Source organism: Lagopus leucura, unplaced genomic scaffold, assembly GCF_019238085.1.
Source record: "Lagopus leucura isolate 7727_CA_CO unplaced genomic scaffold, USGS_WTPT01 Super-Scaffold_100030, whole genome shotgun sequence".
In the NCBI taxonomy this organism is placed as follows: domain Eukaryota; kingdom Metazoa; phylum Chordata; class Aves; order Galliformes; family Phasianidae; genus Lagopus; species Lagopus leucura.
The window spans coordinates 5,532,044-5,540,140 of record NW_024962281.1 but is presented as its reverse complement, the minus strand read 5'-3'; the positions used below and the strand labels follow the sequence as shown (position 1 = coordinate 5,540,140).

At 40.8% G+C, this 8,097-nt stretch overlaps 1 long non-coding RNA gene across 1 annotated transcript; it reads right to left on the bottom strand.

Annotated features, from left to right (window-relative positions):
• Window positions 1-397: 397 nt before the first annotated feature.
• LOC122185546 lies at window positions 398-5,102 on the bottom strand. The gene is made up of 4 exons (XR_006180916.1): window positions 5,016-5,102; window positions 4,479-4,579; window positions 1,580-1,651; window positions 398-519 (listed from the first exon to the last, which is right to left on the bottom strand). It is a non-coding gene; the product is annotated as an uncharacterized LOC122185546 (long non-coding RNA).
• Window positions 5,103-8,097: the final 2,995 nt, after the last annotated feature.

The window sequence follows — 8,097 nt, the reverse complement described above, 5'->3', positions numbered from 1 at the left end:
AGCATACCATGGAAACAAATAACACCATCTAGGGAGGCGAAGAGGCAGCTGGGAGCCATAAACATTGTATTCTTATAGTAGTTGAATTACTGACCCGGTTTTCAGCCCTAGGCAAGTCACAGAAGTTTTCACATTTCATTTGTCATTATTAATGGGCTTTGTTTGTCATAAAAGAAGGAAAAAAAATTGTTTTTACTTGCTCTGTGGAATAATTTCAAAGCTCTCCCTGCTCTCTGTGCTGGCTTGGTGGCCAAGTATTCACACCAGCATCTTACCAAATCTTGGCTATCTCAAGAAGAAATGCTTCTGCCATCATATTAGTGCTTTGGGCTCCATTTTTAATCAAAACAAAGATGATTTGAATGTTACTTTGAGAAAACTTGGTGCGAGTACCAGCTCATGGGTAGGTGCTTGCTCAGCATGGTGACAAATTCAGGTCAGGCTCAAAGCGCTGCTCTGACAGCTCCAGGTCAGATGTCTCAATCTGTTCACCACAGAAAGAGTTTAAGTGCTGGACTTCTGCAATTAATTTGGAAAACATGTAGGAACAGGGTCAGAACACGCCTCCCAACACTCAGGGTAATACCCAAAGCACTGGGCTGCTGGCTGTTCTTGGAAAGGAAAAAAGCCTTCCAACATGCTTAGAAACTGACTCTGAAACAGAAATCTTTGCTCAATCCTTTGAGTACTCAAAACCTTCCATAGAAACGTACAACAACTTGACATTTTCTGATGACTGTTCTCTTTCTACTGAAAAAAATACAAATTGAATAAATTAACTACTTAAATCTATAATGTGTTTTGTCCTTTCCCTTCACCTCACCACTTTGGGATACGATGATTAGCATCCTCAGTTATTATCTATACAAGAAAGCAAAACTATTCCAAAAAAACTTCAGCCAGCATCCCATTGAATTGGAAACTTCTATTAAGGGGGAAGTATTTGTATTTACGTGCCCCCAGCCACTGTGAGGGATTATTGCTTTTCTTTCCCACGCTGAATAGGTTTAAGACTGTAATCTCAAGCAGCAGCTATGGTGAGTTCCATGAAAACGGTGCTTCAAATATTTCCAAAATTCTCAGCACTGTTTAGTTACATTCAGCCAAATCTGGGCAGATAAATCTCCAGAAAACCTCATACATGTCATATTGTGCACTTAAATATGCAAAGGAATTACAGGTGCTAAATAAAAAAAATACAGTTTTCCTAAGTATAAACTAATGTGGCTTGCAATAGTGGTCAAGTTAACTATATTTTTGTTTTTTCATTTATTTAAGTCTTAGAACTAGGATAAACCAAGCAAAAGACAATGTTTCCTATCTACCCTTTACATTGAGGTTACTCCTCAGGGTAGACATGTATTAATGCACATAGATGCACGTCCAGCAATGTCCCCAGGTGATCTTGTTAACAATTTAACAAGTTATCTCCAAATCAGGCCCTGCCTTTCCTGCCCTTTCTTATGTGTGTGATTGAGGCCTTGCTTCCCAGCTTGTCTGTTCAGCATGAAAATGAAGTGTCTGATGCTGTGCTCCTTCAATGCTTGTCTGCACTGTATGTAAATGTGATCTTGCTCACCTGAAGTCTTCAGATCCTATTTGTGAAGGTGACTGTGGAAATTTTCAGATGTCAGAAGCACACACAATCCACCTGTGTAAAGAAAACCAATGGCCATTAGACTCTGCCAGAACTTCGGGTCTGTTGGAAATACTGGAAATGTTTTCTTTCTGGATTAGGAGGAACAGATGAAACCTTGAAATCATTAACTCAGTGAAAAAAAAAAATCTAAAAACCCATTCGTTTTTGTTAAATAAATTTTCCTATACATTACAATGGTTACTCCAGATTGATCATTGAGTAGCTGACTATTCCCTGGGTGATACAAGAGTGCTGCTCTTGTCTGCTTGGTCAAATGAGAAAACACTCTGGAAGATGTGTTAATTTCATTGTCTATCAATGAAATCCATTGTCTATCAATGAAATCAGCAGTAACTGTACTTAAAATGTATGTTTAAAGGTAAGGGAATACATACATGTCATGCTGCCAGGCTGTATGCCTATTAAATAATATTTATGACAGGCCTCAAAATAATATAGAAATATTCAAAACAATATCAATGAAAAAGCAATATATATTAATATTGTTAATATTATATTAATATATGTAGTGTGTGCATATACGTATTATGTATTATTAATAATAACGTATTAAAATCTGATTTTGACTTTTCCAAAGACCACATTTTCCTTACAGGAGTTTTCTGCAGGGAAGAACTTGCACCGCAATCAGGTAATGTCACGAGGTGCAAAAGCCCTCTGGTTTTCATCAAAACGTGGCTTCCCAGAAGAGAATGGGCTTAACCAAAATATATAACTGAAGTCAATTCCTGTGAAGAATTTCACTGTTTTAACTTCTACATCCATTTGTGGGCTGAAGATGGAGCTGCTATGGGCCAGCCTATTTCATAATGAATTGTACGATGAAAGGATTAGGAGCAGAGCTGGCAAGCTGCCATGAGGTTTTGGCAAGAGAACAGCAGAGGAAGACAAAGCCCACAGATGGAAACGTCTCCATGCGTTGGCAAGGATGTGGTATCACCAATGTTTGATCCCACTGTGCTCAGGAGCAGCACAGACACGCAGCAACCCATAGCAGCAGGCTATCCAGCAGAATGGACTTGAATTCACTGAGATGTGGGGCTTCCCCACCAAAAAGGGACAGGAACATCCTACAAGGCCCACCACCTCTCAGCCTCACCCCACTGAGGCTCAAAACGGAAACAGCACTGATGAGCTGCATCATAGGCCCCACATCTGGGGACTCTCATCCAACAAGAATGGGGGAGGGGAAGGAGGCTGTGCTCCTTACTGCTCTTCCCCAGGTTCATTTGGTCAAGCTGTTCAAAGCAGCTTTGTTGTTTTCTTTAGTTTGAGCGTTCAAGTATAGAGCACATCTGAAGTCGAGAACAAATGAAAGTGGAAAAGCAGAAAGAATTGTTTTTCCCTAGCTAGCTGGGTAAGCACCTATTCATAAGCATCAATGTATGCACTGTGAGAAAATGTCATGCTTTATAAAGTTCAATCAATGGTTGAACTCTTTGGGTTTGTTGGTTTTGGTTTTTTTCTTTTTACATTCTGCTCTTGATGGGGTGATTTCACATTTCCACCATATTTAGCCTTTCGGGGCCTCAAATTCAAGCACTTTATATTTGAATGCTGCAGCGTGTGCGCTTCTCAGAGAAATGCAACATTATTCAAATCACCTTTTTACCATTAAAGAGCATATTTAATTTTCAGACTGGGCTTTTTTTCCTCATATAGCTAACTTCAGATCACAGAAGTCTAACTGCAGTAAAATTACACATCAGCTTCTTTTCTACAACAGTGTAGCTGTATGGAAATTGCCCGTTTCCACCCTTTTCTTCAGCATGGAGCTACAGTGAGAGAGCAGCTTCCATGGCCTGTATTATAAAAATGCCAAGAGTGCATTTAAAAAAAGCACCCACTTCAGAATAAATATGAATAAGGCCTAAAGAAAGGACCTTCAAATTAAGGTGTGCAAAGTCTGACAGCAATCTGAATGTGTTCAAAATACCACGCAGCAGATTCAGATGGGCTCTGAAGTACTCTGGGGCTCTTGACATTATTGCAATTGTCGTCAGACAAAGACATGATGGATCTCAAAGCAGAATCTACATAACTTTTCCCAGAAGGATGGAAACAAGGGTAACACTTATTCGGGGAAGTGTCAAAAAAAAATAATCTAATGATCTTCCTCCCATGGGTTAGCTCTGGCTGGTACACCATTACAGAGAGTAATGCTAAAAAAAAAGTTTAAATCACTTTTGTTTCTGTAGAACTTTGCACTTTTCCTGTATCTCTTTGGGAAAGGTGGGCAGTCTTATTTTGAAGGTCTGGGCCACTCATATCTATAAAGCACTTGAAAATCTTATGGGAAATTTGATAGTGATGCAGGGGTAGCTGTGCTTTGGAAGATGAGCTTTTTCCCCTCTGAGTACAATCTTTTTAGCATTGCTAAGAGCCACCTATACTGCACTGTAGAGTCCTTTTGAAAGGCTCACTAGCAAAATGCATGGGCCTTGATTCTCCCATATTGAAGACAAAAATCAAGGCCTGTATGCTTCATCTGAAAAATAGCTGTTAGGCACATGACCTCTCAACTCATCATAGGAATATCTGTGAATAAATGTTTCTCAAAAGGAACCACAGATGTGCCAATCACTGCCCAGTGTTCTGGTTTGAGCCTTTTTTCCAGCTAACCAGTAAGTGTGGTTCTTCTTCACTCTCTGACTGTTCAGTATTATTTAAACATTGTACCTTCACAAATTCGAGCATATTCTCTGGTTTTCCCTTTGCTTAGAGGCACGTACAGTGCTGTCAGACTGACTGATTGCCTTCACTATTCTATAGACCCAATAAAACTATTAGCAAAAATGAGAGATGCACCAAATATTACCTGTATGTCCTCTTTCAGTTCTGTGATAAATCACTGCTTGTCAGCTTTGAGACTCCATTTCAAAAGGATGTTACTAAGACCACGTATTTCAAAAGATGTGACTGTCAAACAAAAGAAAGAACATATAGATCCTTTGGATGACATGAAGGGCTGGATCTTCTGGGAAGTGGAATACATCCCAGAAACCTAGGAGACTTACTGACCTAGGAGACAATGCAAGGCAATTAATTCCAGGCTGAGAGCCTGGAAACCTTCAATTCTAACCCTAGGACTTACTTATACCTTGAGCAAAAGTCCGGATTGATCTCTATACACCATTTATTAGTGCTAACAGACTAACCAGGACCAACTCATTGTGCATTATATCCTCCAGAGAAACTGCAAGGTTAATTTAAGTAGGGCACCCTCAGTGCTGGGAAAAGTTGTGTTTCTCTTCTGTTGCCAGTAATATAAGGCTAGGAACTAAATCGAACAGCCTTCAAGACTCAAAATCTCCTGAGTACCTGCAATGCTATAATATGATAGAAAGCTACTTACCTTTGGAAGGCCTTAGATACACAGGAAGCTCCAGCCAGACCCCCTCACCTCCACTGCCAAGCCTTAAATGAAATCTGGGAAGGGGTGGATCCTGGCTCCATCCCTTCCAGTCACTCAGGAACACTGCATATACCTGAGCTCTCTTGGGTTGGCCCTGCCTTCTCACCAGGTGCTCAATCACTGGTTCAAGCTGGGACTTAGCATTTCCAGTACAGTACTAGAGAGACCTGGGCTCCCAGACACAGCATAAATCTGTGCTGTGGAGACCATTTCCTTTCTCTTCTGGGATGATTGAATCATTTGAAACGGCAGAAGAGAGAATAATGAATAACAATGCAGGACTAATTGGGCTTATCCACGGTGTTATCTTGGAAATAGCAGTGGAAAAAAAGCCATTTCTCAAATATTAGCAGTAACAGCTTCCACTCAGGGGAATGCAGGGAAAGACAGACCAGTGCATAATAAAGTTAAGTTCTGGGAAGCAACTCTGCTGAAACAGGCCCGGGGGTGTTGGTAGGAAGCAATCTGAGCAGCAGCAACCTAAGCAGAAGAACTTGTTAGCACTTATCAAGAATGCTACATCCAATTCTGGATCCTCCAGTGCAGGAAAGACAATGGTAAACTGGAGCAAGGTTAGCAGAGGTCACCAAGATGTTTGGGGCTGGAGCACTTGCCCTATAAAGAGATGCTGGAAGAACCGGTCTGGCTCTGCCTGGTGAAGAAAAGTCTTTGGGGTACTTCGTAGCAGCAGTGCCTATGAGGATGTCAGCCTGTGGTCCAGTTTGTGGTCTGAGTCCACAGCAGACACTGCTCTGAGCAGAAGGTTGGATTACAGCCCCCCAGAGGTTCATTCCAAGCTGCATTAACCTATGATGCTTTGTTCCTATTTCTCTCCAAATTCTTTGTTGTTTCCTTTCTTTTTGTCTCCCATTTTTACACCAACATGTTTTTCATTTTTTATATTCTGTTCTTTTCCCTGTCCTAAATTCATAGAAACCATTTGACTTGGAAGGGATCTTTAGATGCCATCTGGTCCAACTCCCTTGCACTGAACAGGGACACCCACAGCTCCACCAGTGCTCAGAGCCCCTCCAGCCTGATCTCGGGTGACTGCAGGGATGGGGCACCACCACCTCTCTGGGCAAGCTGTGCCACTGCCTCATCGTTTTTCATTATTTTTTTTCCACTTCTATTCCCCAGCGTATTGTTTAGTTTCCTAAAAAGCTATTGTTTCGAGGTTGTTAGGTCTTATCCTCCTCCATTTTACCTCCCTTCTTCATCCTTTGCTGGTCAAAATTTTTCTTTCAAGCAATGTGAGCCATCGATCTTTAAACAAAACTGAAAAATAAAACATCAGGTTTCCTAGTTTTCCTTGCTTAATTTCTGATGCCATTTCAGATTTAATAACATTGTCCATTTAAATACAGCTTGCTGTGTTGGAAGAATAATAAGTTGACTCATACTTGAGTCATTTCTGTCTGCAGCAGAAATCTGTTTTATTAAAGGATTGTAGAACACGTTCAGATTTTCATCAATGAAAAGACGTGTTTAGCACTTACTGTAATCAGAGCAAATCGATAGAGTTCTGGGTCAGCTCAGATCCAGTTGTGCATCAGCATTCACAAACGAACACCAATAATGGAACTGTCTTGGCGAGGGAAAGCATCTATCAGACTGGATGTTACCCTACTGGGTAACTGGATAAAATGAATTTGTGCAGCCTCATCTTCTGCTTTAGCATTAGAAACGAGGCTCCCAGCTCATGGAGTGTGCTGAGTTCTGGTAGAGAATTGATCTTAAAAAAACTGCTGAATCCAAAACCACCACGGCACTGAGGGGCTCCAGCCAGCCAGCACTGCACACAAGAGCTGATCTCATCACATCACACTCCTCCTCTCTTGCTCCTCTGTTCCAGAGGGCACTGATGTCTTACTTTACCTTATTTTGGAGGTCTGCCTCTCACTTCTGAGTGGGCTGCAAACCACGAGAACATTTCTGAGGGGTACACAGCAATTTGAAACACGCTTCTTAATAGGTTGATTCAGTTTGCTGCATGTGTCTAAGGCCTGTTAGATTATTTGAAAACTATGGTAAAACATCCCTCTGGCATGTATCTTTTTCATCACTGTTGTGTCTAGAGCTTTCTCTCTGTCTCTAACCTTGTAACAGGAGACATTCAGAAGAACAGAGCCATCCCTCGCTGCATTTAGCTGAGCCAAGATTTGGCTCCTGGGGATAGTATAATGGAGAAACGAGCAGGAAGAGAACATCATCTGCCAGCACATTAATGTTCCAAATTATGCACATCCTTCTTCATAGAAATGGTTTCATTAATTCCAAGTCAAATAATATTGATTCTCAATGTGACACGAAGGCAGGTGATCACAATAACCTTAACCTGCATTGCAAAGGGATCCAAACAGCTGCTGAGGAAGGGAACATAAACTCTCAACAAGTGTTTTTGACAGCTACCCTAACGAGCAAAATAGTATCCTAATTACCCTAATGAGCAGAATCATAATTTTTCTGGAGTCAAGAAAATTTTACATGCACAGATAGTTTAAACATGTCCTGTCTAAAAACAGACAAGGAAAAAGGCGGTTTCATTCCCAGTCAATGTAAGTTGCATTATTATCACGTAAGAAGCTCTGAGCTCCTTGCTTGTTAGAGTATAAAATAACACACCACTGCATTTCAGGAAGGAAAAGGAAGGTGTACATAGTTTTCCAATAGGAGCAAGACTTTTAGCACAAAATTTATAATTCTTCTAGCAAGTGCACCTCTGCACAAAACCTAAAACAAAGGGAAGTTCAGCTAAGGGATTCTCTTAATATTTATTTATGGTTTCCTTTATATATGATAAGTGTTATATAAGTTCCATGTGTCCCACTGACCATATTCATTGATAGATTCAGTTCTCCTACAAGAAATGCCATACTTTTTACTCTCTTCAGTTATACAATGCATCACTGCACTGTGTTTCTTTCAGTGTGACAAGACTCTTCTGTCATAGAATCATTAAGGTTGGAAAAGACTCCCAAGGTCACCAAGTCCAATCCCAGCCCATCCCACCATGCCCATA